Consider the following 20,960-nt stretch of genomic DNA (forward strand, 5'->3'; position numbering starts at 1 on the left):
TTGAAACTGAAACCAGTATTGATCAAGCAAGTAATGTGATTGAGACACTTGAAAAAGCAGCATGCATTATCATCAACCAGTCATCTGAAAGACAGAAATAAAGTAACTTTGTATGAGATGGACACTGCTGTTGTTTTCTCCTTGTCGGTGGAAACAGTGATCTGCTGTGGCCATTGTGATTTAACCATGTCTGGGTAAAGGAAACAGGATTATTCCTGTACTTGATTCATGATAATTCTAATGGTCATCTCATTTAATCCTTGCCTGGGTTTGTGGAAGCATCGTAGAAGTCACAAGTTTTGTTATGCCTAGGCAAGGAAGAGGGGAGTTGTGATAATCATTCATATGAAAGAACATTTCTCTGGAAGCAACTCAATAAGCATTTATGAGTTTTCAGAAGTCTGATAATTTGGTAGGAATTTACAAACTGGGCCTGCTCAGGATCTGTGTATCCTACCAATGTAGCAGCCCCATGGAGCCCCTTACACACTGGATTCTAAATTGCCCAGTCAAACGGTGACTGGGCAATTTAAGGGCATTCCTGCCCTTTTGGTGACACAGTGAGTGGCGTGTCATGCACTCACCATGTCGTTGAAGGCCCTGCAGGGAATATCCTGTTGCCTGTATTGGTCTCCAAAAGGTAAGTGACCAGGGTGGGTGCAGAATCAGGGCAGGAGGTGTCATTGGAACTGGAGCGAGCATGGAGTTGGAATGCTGTCGGAGCTGGGGAGGAATGCGGAGTCAGAGCAATGTCCTTACTCATAATCCCCCACACTGTTGGAACCACTCTGGCATTCCAGTGGTGTGGGGGGGGGGGGGGATTATGGATAAGGAAGATAGCCGTTTCATACAAGTGCTAATGTCATTTTCTAACTGGGCAGCCAAGATAGCTTTACAAATTGACAAGCAGCAGCTATATGGTACATGGGTCACCAATCCACCTCTGAGGTGGTTTGCCCACCTATGTGATTTTTTTTTAAAATTTCTACCCACTAATTGGCCTATACAGGTGTAGAAGACCTGGCAAATTGGCAGGTTAAACTCATGTTACAATCCACTTTGTAAACCCTTGGTGTCCCACCACCTCTTCCGAAACATCTTTAAGGCGTGGTTTGTCACAGTACCGATCTCTGGTCTCATTAGTGGTGCCATAATGGCTTTATTCCAATATGCTATCTTGAAAATATATTGAGTACCACCTTTCTTCAGGGGAGTCTTGTAACCTTGTGCTTGGTTATACAACCCCATGGCTGTATCTCTGTGCTACTGTAGACCTGTTGATTTGGATTGTTTAATGTGAAACATCTTCAATAGAGTCAAAGCTTCAAGTCTTAAGATCAGTTAACAACTGATCTTACTTCAAAACATCAGTTTAAAAGCCTGAGTTTCAACACAGGATTTCTAAGACTAAATTTTGAATTTATTTTCAGAATTGTGCCTAAACTCTAATGGTTTGGGTAATCTATACACAGACACTTTTGCGCATAGTTGGGGTTAAGTTTAGATTTAAGTAAGATGTTCTAGTATTAGTATATATTAAATAAAAATACTGTTTTAAAAATACCATTGTCTTTGTAAATGTCTATTCTTGCTGGTCTATGACGTAACATTCTATAAACTGTTATGCGTTAATAAAAGCTACGTGAGATTGCAAACCCTTGTGTCCAGATTTGTCTCTCTATAAATCCACCGAATCTGATACTCTTTCTCAACACAACAGTTGGGGAAAATGAGATAGAGGGAAAACAGCAGAGAGAGAGAGAAAAAAAATTCTCAGTTCTACAGTTCAGCAGCAGACAGAGAGAGAGAGAGAGAGAGAGAGAAAGAGAGAGAGAGAGAGAGAGAAAGAGAGAGAGAGAGAGAGAGAGAGAGAGAGAGAGCTTGAGAAAAGGGAAAAGGAAAGATGGTGTGAGGCGGCTAACAAAAACTGAAGAAATCGATCTAATGCCATCCAGTTGGAGGGTGCCCAGATGGAATTTGAGGTGTTGCTCCTTCAATTTGTGGATGGTCTCAGTATGGCAGTGCATGAGACCATGGACAGACATGTCAGCAAGAATGGAGAGGAGAATTTAAATTGGTGACCACTGGGAGATCCTTGCTATTGTGGTGAACAGAGTTAAGGTGTTCAATAATTGCCCAGACTGTGTCCAGTCTCTCTGATTTAGAGAAGGCCACAACGAGAGCATCAGATGCAGTAGATCACTCTGGCAGATTCACGTAAAGTGTTGCCTCACCTGGAAGGACTGTTTTGAGTCCCAAATGGTAATTAATGAGGGAGGAGGTGTGGGCATAAGTGGATCATAGGGGTGGGTGCAAGGAGGGATTTGTGGGAGGGGAGGAGTGGATGAGGGAGTCACAGAGGGAGTGACCTTGTGGAGGGGGAAAAGATGTGGTGGGGTTACATAGTAGGTGGAGGAAATAGGGGAAGATAATATGTTAGATGCAGAGACTGGTGTAGTGATATAGGTGAGGACAATTGGGAGTTGTGATTATGAGTGACTAACCAGTGCCTGACGTGCATGAATAGTGTGCTATTGCTTTGTATGTGTGTGTGAGTGTGTTCCCTGTTGCAAATTCATCCACTTGTAAAGGCAACAGATTACTAATAACACGTGTTTCTTCATGAACCCTTCAAACTTGTTCTCATCATTACTATGTATTCATGTGCGTGAATGTGTTTGTGTGTGAGAGAAAGATAGAGAGAGGCTGCATGCGTGTGCATATCTGGATTAGTGATCATGGCAGATCCAACAGAGTAGGAATTAACTGAAGAAAGACATTTCAATTAATATGCAAAGAAATTGGGCACAGAACTAATTATGGGAATGTGAGAAAAATAAAATAATTAGTATAGCAGGTGCTTGATGGTCAGATTGGACTTGATGGCTCAAAGATATTATTTCCATGTTGTTTGATTCCATGATTCCGACTTCTGGGAAATTTCATCCTCTCCACGTGTGACATAATTTAAAGAAAATTTGTACATTGCGATCTTGGTGTATGTAATTGGGTGTTTGAGACTTTCATCTCACGTTTAGGGAAAAGGGAAAGGTAACAGAGAAAATACATGGAAATGGGTGGTAACTGTGAGAGTGAGCATGCAGAGAACAAAGTAGAAAAAGTGACCTTGTTGACGGAAACATGCTTAGAAATGTTAGCCAATGCTAACGTTACCAATGCAAAACATGTTTCTTTAGTTACGTAATGCACAAGTTATAAGATCATTTTAATCCAAATTCTTGAGAAACTGCGGAGAACACCACATTGGGCACTCCCGCATCGGACTTGTCAGCCACAAACGAGCCTGCAGCTGACGTGGACTTTTACCCCCTCCATAAATCTTTGTCCGCGAAGCCAAGCCAAAGAAGAAAAAAAAAGAGAAGTTTCAGTTCTCTGCAGTCCTTGCACTTATACTGTGCAATGTGTGACAAGGAACCACATGCAGGATTTCACATTTGATGTTTGCATTAAAATTAGATTGATGATAATGACTGCTGAAGGATTTTATTTAGTGCAACAATAATCATGAAAGCTGTTTACAGTAAAAAAACTGCAGGAGCCACTCTTTGAAAGCAAAATGCAGACCACATGGCTATAGAACCAACTATCATTACAGTATATAATTCAAAATATGAAAGAAACACATACCCTAGATGACTTCGTCTAAAGCCGTTGGTCATTGGAACTTCAATGGTATGATTTTATCACAAAAAGGATGTTTTCATAGTAAAACAAATTCAAAGAGCTAGTAGAGAAAACAATGGAGAATTTTTTTTTAAATATTGTAGTTACCTTAGCAGTAAAACTGTGGGAAAGCAGGTGTATCAACACAGTCGCAGATTGGTTAATCATAGAACTGAGTAAATCCAGTTTCACAAGGTTTCAGCAAAGAATAGGAAAAGAAAATTGAAAATAATTCAGGCAAAGTATTAAAGACTAGGCCAGATGAAATGTTAGTGAGCCTCATTCTTTAACAGGAGAAGTGTGAAGCTCATCGTCAAGTGTGACTGAACTCAATAGGCGATATTCCAGTAATATTTTTGGGTAAATATCGCTGCCTGCAGCAATAACTTTTTGCTCGTTTTTTTAAAATAATTCATTTTATTGCTTTGAATTGCACAGTATTCTACTTTAAATTATGACCATCAACATACACACAGATGAAGTACCAAGAAAAGTTAAACTACAGAAAAGATGTCATAAAGAAATCTCAACTATCGGTGGCATTAAATGAAAGCATAATGTCAGATGTTGACTCTTCTCATTGAACACAGCATGAACAATCTGTTTGAGATCCAGTCTTTGAAATTCTTGCATAGGTACACCATTTAAATCATTTCAGTTCCTGTTATTTTCACACGGCACAGAGCACAAAACATAAACAAATAAACTACAGCAGCAAATAATTAAGAACCCATCAGAAGCTTGTCAAAAAAAAAGAGGTCATGCATAAGGCAACAGGGGAAAGCACAACACGAGCCAAGCATTAATCCTGTTGAGACAAAATCAGCTATAGTTAATGGTTCATGCACTTGTATCAAAAGACAATGTCAAACTGGTGTGCAATATTAACAAAAATAATGGTTTGTATGGGATAAACTGCAAGAGCCCATCGGGAACCAGTGAAGCATATGAAACTGTATGTATTTTGACAGTTCTTCACCTCTGCTCCACACTTATGGCAATCCTAATGGGCTCCATTTCTTTTTTTAGCATGGTAACAGGCCCTATCGGCCCACAAGCCCATGCCACCTTGTTACACCCAATTAACCTACAACCCCAGTATGTATTTTGAATGGTGGGAGGAAAATGGCGAACCCAGAGGAAGCACACAGACATGAGAGATCATACAAATTCCTTCCAGACATCGCAGGATTCGAACCCTGGTCGCTTGCGTTGTAACATCGTTGAACTAACCACTACGCTAATCATCCTGCCCTTTGGACTCATGAAAGAGGAGCGACAGGATGGGAAATTCTACCAATAATGATGTGAAGTCTGAGAAATAAAACCAAATTGGAATTTTTTTTTTAATCACAGTGAGACAAGTAGCAGGTTTTTTAAAAATGTTACCTTCTGGTGAATGTCATTGCTTGTTCTCACCAACCACATCTTTGGCAGACCAAACTTTGAGGTCTGAAACGCAAAGTAAAAGGGATGCTTTTAAGGTTTAATATTAGCCGGAAGCACTTGCCTCAGTTTAAATATTTGACAAAATCAGGAAAAAAAAACCTACAGAGATTTGGTTTTCCTCTTAGATCAGTTTGCTCTCTGAGAGCTTCACAGAAGGTCGAGCACGTCAGCAAAATAATTCCACCATAACAATGTGAGATCATTTAGTCAATTGAAAACTGAATTCAAGTTATTTGATCAAATGATGATATTGGCCATCATCTACACAAAGTAAATATGGCAAGGACATTGGATTTTGGGGGGGTTGTCACATTCTCCAGTAACACTCTCTAGATACCGGAGCAATAACACAGAGAAACAGGGAAAAATTATCTAAACTGTTGATATTGAGAGCAAGGATTTTATGTTAATTTCTCTTACACACACATTTCTAATATTGGGTCAGTTCCAGACCCTGACTTTGACAGCAAGCAGTCAATTATTAATTAGTTTGATTTCAATTATCTGCTCCCAGGGTTATTATTAGGCACCAGACATTTTGTTCCTTCACAAAGTAATGAAAATGGCGGCACTGCCAGAGTTGGCTGCTGATGTAGACGCAGGAGAGAGCAGATAGTGGAGTCACAGCGCTGCTCCGAAGGGTTCAGCCACCCGGTCCTAATGGTGGTGGCTCCAAACAGGCTTTAAATGACCTGTCAGAGGAGACGATGGTGTTTTGAAAATAAAATCCTGCTCTGTTCCCAAGATGGTGGTGACTGCACGCGGCAGCAGCCACGAGGGGTTGCACATCCAAGGACCAGTGGACTGATGCAGTAAAACCAAAATGGGAAGAACATCTCTCTCACCAACCCCCTCCCCCCACCCCCCCCAGAGAAGCTGAGGAAATTATACTACAGGACGGTGACTATGTTGGTGGCCCAGCGAGGGGCGCAGCACCTGAGGGACCCACCTAGGCTGTGGGTGACACAGTTAGAAGACTAAAATGGGCTGCAGGCCACTGGAGGCTGGCTTATGGGAACCAGGTATCCAAGCTGGGATTCGAGGGAGTGCCAAAGGCAAGAAGGGCTTCTTAATCATGCCAGAGGTTTGGATCTGGAGCTCAGGTTAAGGCTGTGAATAACTCTGAAGGGACTCTCTTTTGCTTCTCTTTCTCTCTCTTACTGTAAGGGGTGCCAGCCAATACTAATGGCCATTCTGTCTGCCTTACGGCAGGCAGAAGGCAAATTCATGTAACATTAATGCTCTGTGCATGACAATAAAGGAATCTTAAATCTTGAAAGTGACAGTAGCAAGAATACTGTAACTCAGTAAAAATGCCTTTTTTAATTTCACTGGAAAATGTAGCAGAAAGCATTTTAAAAATGCCTTCTGAGGGAAGCACAATAGCATCTGGCCATATTTATTTGCAATTTTCAAATGTTTATGAAACAGCAATTAGTCAACAGATGAAAATGGTATGACAATGGTTTCAAAAGAATGCAGAGCTGTAGTGAAACAACATCCGACGACATTGATTTTTCAGTGCCTAAAGCTTTCAGATGTTGTGGGTCTTGTTGGTGCATTCATCGTGAAAATTGCAGGGCAGCTATACCTGATAATTATCCATCACATTCAAACTGTATGGTCGGTGAGTGTGGTTTGGAGTAACTTTACATTGTTTCACACACTTCCTTTGTCAGGAATCTCATGGTGACATCAAAATAAATGTCCTTCGAGACAAATTTCAAGGCATTCTTAAATTTACGCATGAACTTTGTTTAATATTTTATGCTGTACATAGTCACAACATTCTTCAAGTTAAAATTTCTGAATCATGTATTTTGAGTCTGGAAAGCAGACTCAGCTACAGGATCACCTCATTTGTGTTACAAATGGAATGATGCATGTTGAGTAATGAAATAATCTCATAAAAATGTCTTCCTGAGAAATGTTTGACTGTGTATGGAACAGATTTCTCAATGACTTACTTGTCCTCATTTTTGCCAAAGATAGATTTCAAGTTGTTGAGTGAGCTGGAATGGTCTTCCTCTTTGCTAAGGTTCGATACATCAGTTCTTGCCTATAATTTGATCTGATTATCATACTCTAAGAAACCATTCAATTATAAATCAATCACAGCAATAGTTTTAAAAAATAGGGAGCTTCAGAAACATCAGGAATCAAACACGTCCAGTTGCTCTGGAATCATACATTTCTCATATTTGGTCAAGATAACAGGTTACTTACCCAGAAGAGCATAAATGAACCGGGCAGACTCGATGGGCCAATGGGACTACTTCTTCTCCTTTATCTTGTGAACCAAATGTTTTCTCCAATATGGCAAGTTTATTGACGATGTAAGCGAAGCAACACATAGGGGTAATAGCGTGCATGTGTGGGCGTGATAAGTGTCAGTGTATGGGTGATGGATCTCAGATGCAGGAGGAGGAGTGAGAATGTCAGGGTCACCCATGTGACAGTGAGCGAATGAGAAGGTCAGAAGAGTTTGGCTGGGTGGTGTTTGGGGAGTTGTGTCCAGTGAATAATAAAGAAAGTCATCTTCATGGTGCGCTGAAGGAAACTTGTGAATGTATTCTTTATTTGTTTGCAAGCTACGGTAAATTAGTGCTGCTACACCCTCTTCACTCTGCTGCCGTCAGGAAAAAGGTACAGGAGCCTAAAGACAACCGCTCAGCAGCATAAAACCATCTTCTTTCCCGCTGCCATCAGATTCCTGAATGATCAATGCACCAAAGTCACTGCCTTACTTTGACTTTGTGTGCACTATCTTTAGTTATTTTTGTAAGATGGCTTAGATGAATGTCTGCATATGATGCTGCAGCAATGAATTTCATGACGTGTTCATGACAATAAATTCCGATTCTGATTCTGAAGTAGCTGCACATTTTTTCGAATTGGAGGGTGTTTACTTCCTTGCTTTTTTTCATTCCTTTCCTTTACTCCCATAGGCAGTGAGACTACTGAATGAGTGATGAACTGCTCGTACAAACCATCCAATGCTCTAGTATTTATTTAATAGTATTTATTTATTTTTAGGTATGTACTGTATATACATACTGCATATGTATCATTTGTCTGCATATGTGGTCTCTCTGTCCGTTTGTTTCCAATGTTTTTGCACAGAGGAGCAAAGAATCCTGTTTAGATGATAAGAAGCTTGAAATGATTAAATATCCAAGTTCCAAAAATTTCATATGACAGTTCCCAAAATGACACCTGAAGTGTAGTTTTAGAGGATTTCTCTTCAGTTCTTTGGCTGAAATAGAAACCTCTGCAGTGGGGAGGCTGCATTTTTTTGATCCCTGCTATCAAGATTTCAAGCAAGAATTTTATTTTAGTTCCCTGGAAGTTGAGGAGAGATATGTTTCAGTGAATAGTGCTCGAGATGGGTCAGGCCCAGACAATTTAAAGGTAGGAAGCATGACAGCATTGCCAGGTGTCACAGCAGCTCCAGTAGACCCAGATTGATCTTGATCTGTAGATCAGTCTATGTGGAGTTCTCCATGGGTTTGCCCTGTGTGCTGCAGATACCTTCCTGCTCTCAAAAACAGATTGGGTGTTAAGTTAATCCGCTGCCATCAAGTACACAGAGTGTCCATGGGCGATAGGATGATGATTTAGAGATGACAGGGATATGAGAGAGAATGAGCTATCTGGAAGCAAGTTGGGGTGTAGGATTGGACAAAGAGTCAATGTAGGCTCAATGGACTAAATTCCTCCTTCTGTGTGGTGAGAAATTAAAAGAAGTATGGGGGCCTTGTACATCTCTATGAAAATTGGCCGAAACTTGTGGGACGAGGAATTGCAGGGTCTCCCCAGGTTGGGAATGACTTGACTGATGGAAATCCAACATTACACAAATCCTCCCATAGATCTGAAAGCACTTTTCAAGGCAGCAATAATATTAAAAATAAGTGATAATAAAATGTTCTGCTGCACTCAAAAATGACTGAGACAGTATTCCATTGGTTTAATGATCATTTGAGTGAATATTTGATGAAATGAAAGAATTATTGCCTGTGCCTGCAGAGCAACACAATATAGGCAGCTTTAGAAAAAGGATGCTTTTGACTTTCAGAGAAGTTGGCTAACAGTCAGTTCTCAGTAGCAGAACCCTTTCATAAACCAAGGATTACCTGCATTGGCCCCTGGTCCACTCACTCCATGTGGTAAATGGAGACTCCACAATAACTGGTGGAGAGATAGGAATGCCCATACCGGTTTAAAGAACCTCTGATGCATTCTTTGAAAAGTGGTTGCAGAACTTCTTTTTTCCCTTCTTCTCAATTTTTTTTTAAATTTTAAATTTAAATTTAGACATACAGCATGGTGACAGGCCATTTTGCCCACGAGTCTGTGCCACCCAATTTACACCCAATTAACCTATACCCCGGGTACATTTCGAACGGTGGGAGGAAACCAGAACCCCCCAGGGAAAACCCATGCAGACACGTGGAGAATGTACAAACTCCTTACAGACATCATTGGATTCCAACCCTGGTCCTGTAAAGGCATTGCGTTAACTACTTTGCCAACCATGGGACCCAATTTTGACACTCAAATTTCTTTAACATTCTGCTTATCTCCTTTGCAATTTTTAAAAATCTACTTGTTGAAATTTATGCACCTGGAACTATTTTAACATGACAATGCAGTGACAGAAACCTTTATAGTCCAAACAATAGAGTAATTTCATTTTTGAAGATAACAGGATGACATAATGTTTTCCAAGGCATTTCAGATTATAGAGGACAACCAACTTGTATATTCCAAAAGTCAGAAACATTTGTCTCAAGTAATCTTCCAAGAATATATAGTTGAGAGTCCAAAAAAAAAATGTTGACATTAATCAGCAACTCCCTTTTCCTGTTTTATATTCTACTCCATTTTCTGGTCTTGCTGAAAGAAAGTGAACTATCTCATTGAAGGTTACCACATTCCTTCCATCAAGACTTTACTGCTGACAACAATTCTACCATAGACCTCTATATCAGTGTAATGGGAGGGTCATATGACCTCACCTGCCAATCAGTCTCTCTCTCTCTCTCTCTCTCTCTCTCTCTCTTCCCCTTCCCATCTTCCTCCCCCTTCCTTCCTTTCCCTTCTCCCATCACTGAACTCCAGGCCACGGGTGGCACCAGAGGGTCACCTGCAATGGGCCCAAGCCATGGGTGATGCTGGAGACTAGGTTCTTTTGATATACTTTGTAGCTGTAAATTATTTACTGTTTGTTAGTGTGCTGCAACTACTAAAGGTAGAGCAGATTGGTGGGTTCTGTGTGCTTGACACTTTTGTTCCCATTTGGGAGTTGAAAATGCTTGGCAGTGATTTATTTGCACCTGATGTCTAGGTTTTTTTATGTATTATTTCTGTGTATGTAGTTGTTAATTGTGACCATTCCTGAACTTCAGGCTGTGAGCCATGGGTAGCTCCAGAGGACCGACTGCAATGGCCCATCCTGGATCCCATGCAGTGGTGACAGGTTCATGTGATGTGGTATACCATGCCTGTGAGTGATGGATACTATGGAAGTTTTACCCTTGTTTACTTGTGTACTCGGTATATACGTGTGTGAGTGTGAGCCCTTTTGTGAATTCCCCGATGTGTTAATAGCTCGTATCCAGCCTTGATTCTCTTTGAACCTATTCTGAACACAATAATCTGGTACCTAATTTTACCATTTTTTAAAAAAATCATACTCGTTAAACTTGGAAATTTTGTAGGTATTTTATTTTTAAAGAGACACTTCAAATTGATGTCCATCCAGGCCAAAGTGTGAACTCTAAATGCATAGCTGGTGAAATATGTTTAAATAATTTAGTTCCTGGGTTCCTTGTGTCTCTTTATTCATTAACATTTAGGATGTAGGTTTTGCTGACAATGTCTGTACAAAATTATCATCGAACTCTGTGGTTTACCCAGCCGAGTGAGTGCAGAGCCAACCACATTGCTATCAGCTTGGATTCACATAGAGATCAAATTCCTTTCCCACAAGGATGTTACTGAACATGATGGGTCCTTACAACACTCCAACAGAACCATGATCTCTGACAGTGACACCAGTTTTCCATCTGAGATTTGATTAATTAATGAATTTAAGCTCTCTAGCTCTCATGCCAAGATTGAAATTCATGCCTTTGAATCATTCATAACTACACTAGCAAAGAAAAAAATATATACTGGATGTAGAATTGTTGTCAGCAACAAAGTCTTGATGGAAGGAATGTGTATTGCAGAATGATAAGAATTCTTCCAAATAGATAATTTGTGAGAGATCATGTGAGGAATTGTAATGGCCACATTTTCACTCAGATTGGCATCTCACTGACAACAGCTCAGGTGAGTTAATTTTCCAGATTTTGAACTGCCATGCCTGACTGAAAAGGAAGAATGCAGGAATGGATGAAAGTATAACTGCTCGTTATCTGGCATTGTCCATGCCAGCTGGGATTGGAGAATTTCTGGGAAGATTTTGAGTGTATCAGGGAAGAGAGGATTTAGGATCAGGATGCATTTTTTTAAAAATTATTGTAAGGTAGTTTATATTAATGTTTACACTACGACGCTGCCGCAAAACACCGAATTTTATGACTTGTTCATGACGATAAATTCTGATTCTTCTGCTTTCACTTGAGGGTGTCACAACACTTTCCTTATCTCCAGGATTTATTAGAATCTAAATTTATAGAGCTTATTACATTTTTAGACATTCCTCTGAATTGTTCTTACAAATTCATACCAATTCAAGTTTCTTGTCACATGCTTCAAGGTCCACTGAGAAAGTTCAATGTATGTGCAGTACAGTTTGTCAACCCATACATAGTACAGCAAGTAAAGCACAGTAAAGTGCAACATGACAGACAAATAGAGGTCTGTCAAAGGCAGCATTATTTTGCTTGTGTAAGTTTCATTTCAGTCTGATAATCCACCTACTTTTTCTGCTAATGCAAAATAAATTCTAAGCATCATGCCAAAGGATTTGCACATATCAAAGAGGCTGCAAAATAAAATAAAAAAATGTGTGGAGAGCAAATAGATAGGGTGGATGAATTATAGGTTTGGACATAATTTTCCAAAACTCTCTACATACAAGAATTATGTTTGAAGATTTACATTGAAAATGCCATTTCCATCATTTAAAAATGGGTGAAATGCAAAAATAATTTACGCCAGACAGAGATCACCTGCAAATTGGAGGAACAACACCTCATCTTCCAACTGGGAACCCTCCAGATGGATGGCATTTACATTAACTTGTCTGGTTTCCATTTTAAACCACCCACCCCCACTTTTTCTTCCCCCTGTTGCCTCTCCCCCAGCTCTGTATCTCTCTCTCTCTCTCCCCACTTTTCCCTGTCTCCTTGCACAGAGCCAAAATCGATTCTCACCATTCCTCTTATCATATCCAATTAACACCTTTTGTTGGTCTGGACTTCTGATGCCTTTTTGTTCTTTTCTTAGACCTTGAAGGAGAGTTCTAGGACAAAACGTCAGTTATAGTGCATATCTTTATCCCCTAAGGATGCTGCGAGACTGGTTGAGTTCCTCAACTCAAAATTGTTTTTACTACAATTTAACATTAATACTGGTAATTTTTCTGGGTTTACCATTGGGGTAGAGGCTCTGAGCTCAGGGATAGTCCCTGAAAACAGCTTGAAAGAAATGTGATTAACAAGCAGAAACAACAACTGTGTGTAGCCAGGTTATTTAATGATTTAATCTGAAAAAGCATCAGCCTCTTGTGTAGCTAACTTATGTTAAAGCTATCTGGAATACTTAAACCTTGTCTGTTAATTTTGATGGGGTTCATTATGTCTGGGTCATATAGTTGCACAGAAAGGGAATGTAATCAGAATATAAATGAAGAATGCCCATTGAAGAATTGGTTTAATATTTTGTAGACAATATTGAAGGCTTTGGCAGAGAAGGTACGAAATGAAGGAGGTAACCTGTATGCATGGGAACGAGGAGGATTTGAGATGTATAATCAGAAGCCATATTGTATATCAAGTTCTATCAGACTTGGAGGCAGTATTGAAAGAAGCTCAGAGGTCAAGGTCAGTGAATGCTTGCTCCAATATTATATCCTGGCAAGAGCACGTTCCACTTGGGCATTATTCACTTTACTGCAGCTCCATCTTTATCTACAAAGGATGTCTGTCAATACTCATATCTAACATTCACAAACGTTACACTTAGCACTCTGCAAACCCCACAGCTCATATCTCACTGTTGCTCTTTTCTTCGTGATGCTGGTTACATCATACTCGATTCTATAAACCTTTGCCCAGCCTTCCCTCCCCCCACTCCCCCCCAAGAGCGAGTTGGGTCATTGTTGGAATGGTCATTTAAAAACTGTAATCAATGGCGGGGCTGGGTGCTGGTTGCAATGTTCATACCTGATCCTACATGTCACGTCCACTTCAATCCACACATTCTTCTGATTTTATCTTTTAATTCCCTTTCCTCCAACAACCAAAATTTTGCCTCTCTGCATTTTGAATTTGGTTACAGTCATTGAGGAGGAGGAAGACACCCCATTGTTCAATTTCACACTCATGGAGCTACATGGGATTCTATTTTGAAACGTGTTCTCTCATCTTCTCTTTATGCTAGGCATTTATTAATTCAATTTAAAGCAGTCATTCGAGTCCACTTTTCCAAGGTTCAGTTAGTTAAATTTTGTCCTAATATTTCTACTAAATGTGATAAATGCATAACTGAGGTACTTTGTGTCATATGTTTTGGCCATGTTCTTCTCTTTTTAATTTCTGGCAAGCAATATTTCACACCTTATCATTAGTTCTCAGTATTAATTTGACTCCTAGCCCTTTCATTGCTATTTTTGGAGTGAGTGGGGCCAAAGGATTTAATACTGACTGTTTCACAAACACATGCAGTGGCTTTTGCTTCCCTCATTGCTAGAAGGGCCACTTTGCTGAGATGGAAAGATGCTGTCTCTCCCAATCATATCCAGTGGTTGTCGGATGTGATGGCATGTCTATCTCGATACAAAATAAGTGTTCTATTACTGCAATGGATCTTAACTTTTACTCTTTGGGGTCCTTTTCTTAATTGCTTTCAAAATTTGTCAATCAATTATCTTTGTTTTTTTGTGACCCCTTAGTTCTCCCTCAGTGTTCCAACAACCTCTGCAACTACACAGCCTACCATTCAAATCATTGGCAACCTTAGATCCAGGTCCAAACCTATAGGTTCAGGATGCCCACGGGGTCCCTATGGGGGCCCTTCTTGCCTTCAACACCCTCTTAAATCCTTTTCCCGATATCTGGTTCCCATGAGCCAGTCTCCAACTGGCTGGCGTGAGTCCTTCAACCACAAGCCGTCAGCAGTCCGCAGCTTATGTGGGTCCTACAGTCATTGAGCCCCTTGCTGGTCAACCTGTGGGGTTGCATCCTATGCTTCTCCCTCTCAAATAGGGTAGGAGGGGGATCTCCTCATTTCTGGTGCTTTGCATCCATGGAGTCTGCAAGCCCTCGTAGTATACTGTCCTGCATAGTTGCCACTATCTTGGGCACAGAACTCCATTCTGCAGGATATTTTAGCTCATTAGCCTCATCAACAGGTTATTTCAAGCCTGCAAAGAGTCATTGGCATCTTAATTGAAAACTAGGACACTGCAGATTAGCAGTGTCTCCACTCGTTGCTCTCCTGGGTCTGCACTAGCAATAGCTGTACTGTTACAGCAGTTTCATCAGTTCAGCACCAGGACAGTGAATATGTAAGATTAGCCATTCCTAATGGGGGCCATGCATCCCCCTGGGAGGCCACAATACATTCAAGGGGGAGCCATAGATTGAAATCCTTAATCGGGGAGGGGTGGGGGGGATGTGGAAAGGTGGCATGGAAACAGAATGGATCAAATATTTTTGAGGAAAGAAAGGACTTTGCAGTTTAGTTACCAAGCAACACAAGGTTGAAGATATTTTCAGACAGTCCAGAATGACCTAGATAAATACAGAAAGTTAGCAATATTTTCAAGTGTTCTTTGCTTCGATATGATTGTGTTTGACTGATATGGAACCAGCTTTGTCTAGGAATTGCCTTCCACATAGTTTTCCACTTTTGTTCAATTCCAAGAAATAAGTGTGGATATTTCTTGTGTCTGCAAGCACCCTCATTTTGCTTTGAGCTTTTGTGACAGGTAGTGAATGCATGTCTCCAGCTCGCTATTAAATAAGTTATGTATTATTCATTATTTTGTTCATAAAATTTAAGCTGGCTTTTGAGCTAACACTTGTAAGACTTGTTTTTGTTTGGTAATACTTTATTTTTGTTACTCTCAGAAATAATTTTACCCATGAGTTCCTCAGCAGAAAAGAAGAGTCAGCAATATTCGGTGGAATATTTTGTCTGGTTTCATTACCTCTCTGCAAAACCCTTTTCTGCCCATGTGTTTGAATACATTTTCACACAAAATCACGAGGCCAAACAAGCTGAAACAATATTTGGAGATTGACAGAAAGAGAAGAAAGTTAGACCCTTGGATTACTTCAAAACCTTTTGAGATAATATCGAGACAAGGCCAAATCTCATACAGATGATTACTGAAATGTCATGGAAATTAGAACATGGTCCTGTAGAGCTCGTCGAAAGAACCAAAGACTTGTTGATCCAAACCAAGGCTTTTATTAGCAAAAGACAGGAGCTCTTCACAGGTGGCCGACCAGTCCAGAATGATCTGACCTGGCTAGGGACACAACCCTTTAAGGCCCAGACAGTAGGCGTTGCTTAGCTGTAAGCACACTCTAGATACTGTAACTATATACACTATATACATTGGTGATAGATCTGTACTATCACAGGTCCTTTTTCATCTTACAAGATCATTGAATTGATTACTAAAATTGGAAATGATCATAACATCACTGAATTGCTTATTTTGCCTTCAGTATCCCTAACAATATCTGATGTCATGAACATGCCAACGAAACTATATAGGCAATCCCTTTGAGTAATTCCACCGTTTCCAGAAGAATTGATGAGATGGCAAGGGACAATGGAGGAAAAAAAAATGTCATTTCATTACAATCCAAGAAATTCACTTTGCAAGAGAACACCACTCTTCTCATGACTTCTGCCAGATTCTGGAATGGAAACAAGCTGATGGAAGAGATGTTTGCCAGAGGATTAAAACAGATATGTAAGGACTGACTATTTTCAAAGATGTATTTCATAAACTAAAATAGTATTCCATTCAAAAACATAGCTGTCTGTTTTATAGAACATGAACACATTGTGTTACCAAAAATGAAGAATATTCATGCATTTCCTAAAATAAGACAATAATGATATCCCCCTTTGCCATACAATGTTGTTGGAAGGACAAAAAAAAAAGGAAAGAAAGAAAAAAACCATAGAAAGGAACTCTAACCCTCTGACAAAAAACAAAACTGGTATGTTATGATGTAAAATTAAAGGTAGCCTAGTTTTGCTGAATCTATAAAACATTACTAACTGAAGGAAAAACAATATACATAAATAAATATATTCAATGATCAAGACAAACAGATTTAATGAGCATGAAAATAGTCCATACAAGGACTCCAAATTTTATGAAAATTAATGTTAGTATACAATGCGGAACACCTAATCTTTTCTAAATTAAGACAAGACATGTCATGACATAACCACTGAGTACTAGAGGGTGGAACAGGATCTTTCCATTTAAATAGGATAGCTCCTTGTGCCATAAGAGTTGTAAATAGTATAATGACAATCAGATAACAAAAATAGTTAGTTAATGTCATCCAACACTCCAACAAAGCCATTAAAGGATTAGTTCTAATATTAACAAATAATATTATTGACAAAACACAAAAATTCTCCCTTTAATAAAGTTCAAGAACTTGACAAGACCAGAACGTATGTATCAAGGTGGCTTCCCCATTGTTGCATCTGTCACACAGGGGATTTAGAGCAGGAAATATACAGGATAATTTGTCTTTAGATATGTAAGTCCAATGAATGACAATTTTTCTCATGCAAAATATTTCACTAACAATTGGGACTAGAGCAGTGATTCTCAACCCTTTTTCCCCCCTCATATATCATCTTAAGTAATCCCTTACTAATCACAGAACACCTATGGCACAGGGATTAATTAAAGTGGTATCCATAAATCTTCATCTGCGAAGCCAAGCCAAAGAAGAAAGAAATGTAAGTGGAAAGAAAATAAGTTTGAAATCCACTGCTTTAGATCAATTCTTGCCATAGATTTTCCCATGCTTTTTTATAAATTGTGTCTGTGTGTTTTATTAAATTGTGTGTATATTTTCCCACATTCTTTTATACATTGTGTGTGTTTGACTGATTGTGTTTTTTCCCATGCACTTTTATACAATGTGCTCGTGAGTGTTTTATTCCCGCTAGTATGTTCCCATGCTCTTCTATTAATTCTTGTGTGTTAATAAAAATGATGTCTGATAGCAAACCCTTATGTCCAGATTTGTCTCTCATAGACCTGATACTTTCTCAACACAACAATAACCAGTGCAGGTACCGACAGTGTTACTGTCGGCGTTACCCACCATTATCATCCTAATTTCAACCTCGCATACAAGACTGGGGGAATATTTTTGAACAATTCTTTTTGAGAAAAACAAGTGGGTCTAACATGCCTTAAAATACGGTATGTTATACGTGACGCTAGATGCAGATGCTGATGAGGTTACATGTCCCGCCCTTTTTGTTCATGGAACGACACTTGCTGTGTAAAATGCCAGCTTTGTTCGTTTCAATGTGAATGACCAAAGCCAGCTTACTGCGGGATAAACATACAAGATTCCCAGAAACTGTTTCAGAAAACTTTGCACTTTGGTTCTTAAACACTGTTGCATAATACTGTTAGTAGCATCTCTGAATTGACATTTAGAATGTTTCACCAAGGAAGGATTTTGATACAAAGTTAAGTTGCTCTGCAGGTCTGATGCAAGATGTCTCATCCATTATCCAACAATTTATTTTATTTTGAGAAAAGAACTTAATATCCTACCAAGATAAGGAAGGCCTACAGTCCTTTCCCGATACTGCATTTTGGCACGTTGGATCACGTTGGCTGTGGTCCTCCTGCCTGCATACAGATAGAAACTAAAAGGAGAGGCTCCAGAGATAAGAACAGCCAAAAGGTGGCAGTGGGAGGCTGAAGAACAGTTAGAGAACTGCCTCGAGTCAGTGGATTAGTTGGTGTTGAGAACTCAGCTGAGGATCTGAATGATTACAGCAGAGTCAATAGAAACTTTATCAAAATAGCCATTGATGAGTGTGTACCCATCAAATTATTCAGGATTTTCCCCAACCAGAAGCACTGGATGTGCAATGAAATCAGGAAACTGCTCAGAGCCAGATCACAGACATTCAAGTGCAGAGATCCAGAACACTACACAAGGAGCAGGATCGACCTACCAAAGCCATCTCCTGGGAGAAGTTGAGATTCAGATGAAAATAGAAACCATGAAGAGAACCCAACAGTTATGCAGAGCCTAAATGATAAAACCTACTACAAAACCAAATCCAGTGCAGTTGGACACACCAAAACTTCACTCCCGATGAGCTCAATGCCTTCTGTTTCCAATTTAACCACCAGAACCAGGAAGAGCCGCTGTGCACCCACATTTCCCCAAATGATCCTCTACTGTCAGCAGCAGGCTGCATTCAAGAGAGTGAATCCAAGGAAAGAATCTGTCTGGATGGATTAAATGACCAAGTACTGAAAACCTTTGCCAACAAACTTTCCAATGTATTCTTGGCTATCTTCAACATCTCATGCCCATAGGGCATGGTACCCACCTGTTTCAAACATATCTCAATCTTGCCTGTCCCCATAAAGTGTGTGGCAACCTCCCTGGACTACCAGTCACACTCATATCCACCGTGATGAAGAGTTTTGAGATGCTTTTGTTGAAGCATATCAGCTCCTGTCTGAGTGGTGACATGAACCTTTTTCAATTTTCTAACCGCAGCAACCAGTCTAAGGAAGATGCCATCTCACTGGCTCCACACAAATCCTGGAGACGCTTGACAGCAAAGATGAATCCATCAGGATGCTCCTTATCAACTACAGTCCAGTATTTAATGCCATCATCCTCTAAAAACTAAGCTGCATACTCCAAGACCTTGGGTTCAATATGTAATTGGATCCTTGATTATCTCGCCTCCAGACCAAAATCAGTGTGGATTGGTAAGAACATCTTGTCTGCAATTTCCATCAGTGCCAGAGCACCACAGGGCTGAGTTCTTAGCCCCCTGCTCTACTCATTTCACGCCAATGGCTGTATGGCTCGGTACAACAATAACATAATTTACTTCTTCTTTGGCTTGGCTTCGCGGACGAAGATTTATGGAGGGGGTAAAAAAGTCCACGTCAGCTGCAGGCTCGTTTGTGGCTGACCAGTCCGATGCGGGACAGGCAGACACGATTGCAGCGGTTGCAAGGGAAAATTGGTTGGTTGGGGTTGGGTGTTGGGTTTTTCCTCCTTTGCCTTTTGTCAGTGAGGTGGGCTCTGCGGTCTTCTTCAAAGGAGGCTGCTGCCCGCCAAACTGTGAGGCGCCAAGATGCACGGTTTGAGGCGTTATCAGCCCACTGGCGGTGGTCAATGTGGCAGGCACCAAGAGATTTCTTTAGGCAGTCCTTGTACCTTTTCTTTGGTGCACCTCTGTCACGGTGGCCAGTGGAGAGCTCGCCATATAATACGATAACATAATTTACAAATTCACTGAAAATATCATGGTAGTGGGTTACATACAAGGGAGTGATGAGTAAGCATACAGGAGGATGATTGACAACTTGGTTGAATGGTGTACTAAAAATAACCTCACCCTCAATGTCATAAACACCAAGAAGTTGATTATAGAAAGGGAAAATCAGAAGTGTATGATCCAGTGATTATTGGAGGATTGGAGGTGGACAAGCCCATTGGCTGATTGTATCTGTGGCCCCTCCCACAGAGTCCTGACTAAAGATGACAGTTCCACAGCTCCCTACCCAGTTTTTCAGGACAGTCAACCATTGTGGATGTGACTCCATTCTATTGTGAATAAAAGTCTATCAGCTTTTTATAACTTCCAGTCTTTTGGAGTTATTGATGGTGCATCAGTGAGGAAATTCAAATTCCTGGGAGTTACTAGTTTGGAGGACCTTTACTGGATGGAACACACTAGTGCAATCAGGAAAAAAGCATGTCAGTGACTCTATTTTCTCAGGAGTTTGCAGAGGTACGGTACGATATCGAAAACCTTGACAAACATCTACAGTTGTATAGTTGAAAGTGCGCTGAGCAGAAAGTCTTGCAAAGTGTAGTGGGCATAGCCCAGTACATCACAGGCTAAACTATCCCCACCATCAACAAAATCTACATGGAACGCTTCCGTTAGAGAGCAGCATCATTCATTAAGGACCCACACAACTCAGGACATGCTCTATTCCAGATCCTGCAATTAAGAAAGAGGTGTAAGTGGCACAAGTCTCATACCACCAGGTTCAGCAACTGTTGTTACCTCTCCACCATTAGACACTTAAACTAAAAACTCAATCAGAAACTCATTTAAGGACTTTTACTTGCCGCATAATTTATTATTGAATATGTATTTTCAGTACTGCACTGATTGTTTACATTTCCTTCTGATTTACATATCTATCTTTTGTTTATCTATCTCGTGGCCATTTTTTTTGTTTGCACCTCTGATAAGTAGAAATTCGGCCTGGCCCGCAGGAAAAAGAATCTCAGTTTGTGATGTTATGTATGTACTCTGACAATAAATCCTAACTTTGAACATTCTTTGACACAGTAAAAATCACAAAGATTAAA

General features: G+C 40.1%; 1 long non-coding RNA gene across 21 annotated transcripts in view; it reads right to left on the bottom strand.

Annotated features, from left to right (window-relative positions):
- The window catches only part of LOC138740571 (uncharacterized), a 589,788-nt gene that overhangs the window by 427,922 nt on the left and 140,906 nt on the right, over nucleotides 1-20,960 (bottom strand). The window contains exon 6 of one of the 21 annotated variants that reach the window (XR_011343023.1): nucleotides 5,074-5,136. The exons of the other annotated variants lie outside the window; for them this stretch is intronic. This is a non-coding gene — a long non-coding RNA (uncharacterized lncRNA). The remainder of the gene's footprint in view (nucleotides 1-5,073; nucleotides 5,137-20,960) is intronic. 21 annotated transcript variants of the gene reach the window in all.

Source organism: Narcine bancroftii, chromosome 8 (genome assembly GCF_036971445.1).
Source record: "Narcine bancroftii isolate sNarBan1 chromosome 8, sNarBan1.hap1, whole genome shotgun sequence".
NCBI lineage: Eukaryota > Metazoa > Chordata > Chondrichthyes > Torpediniformes > Narcinidae > Narcine > Narcine bancroftii.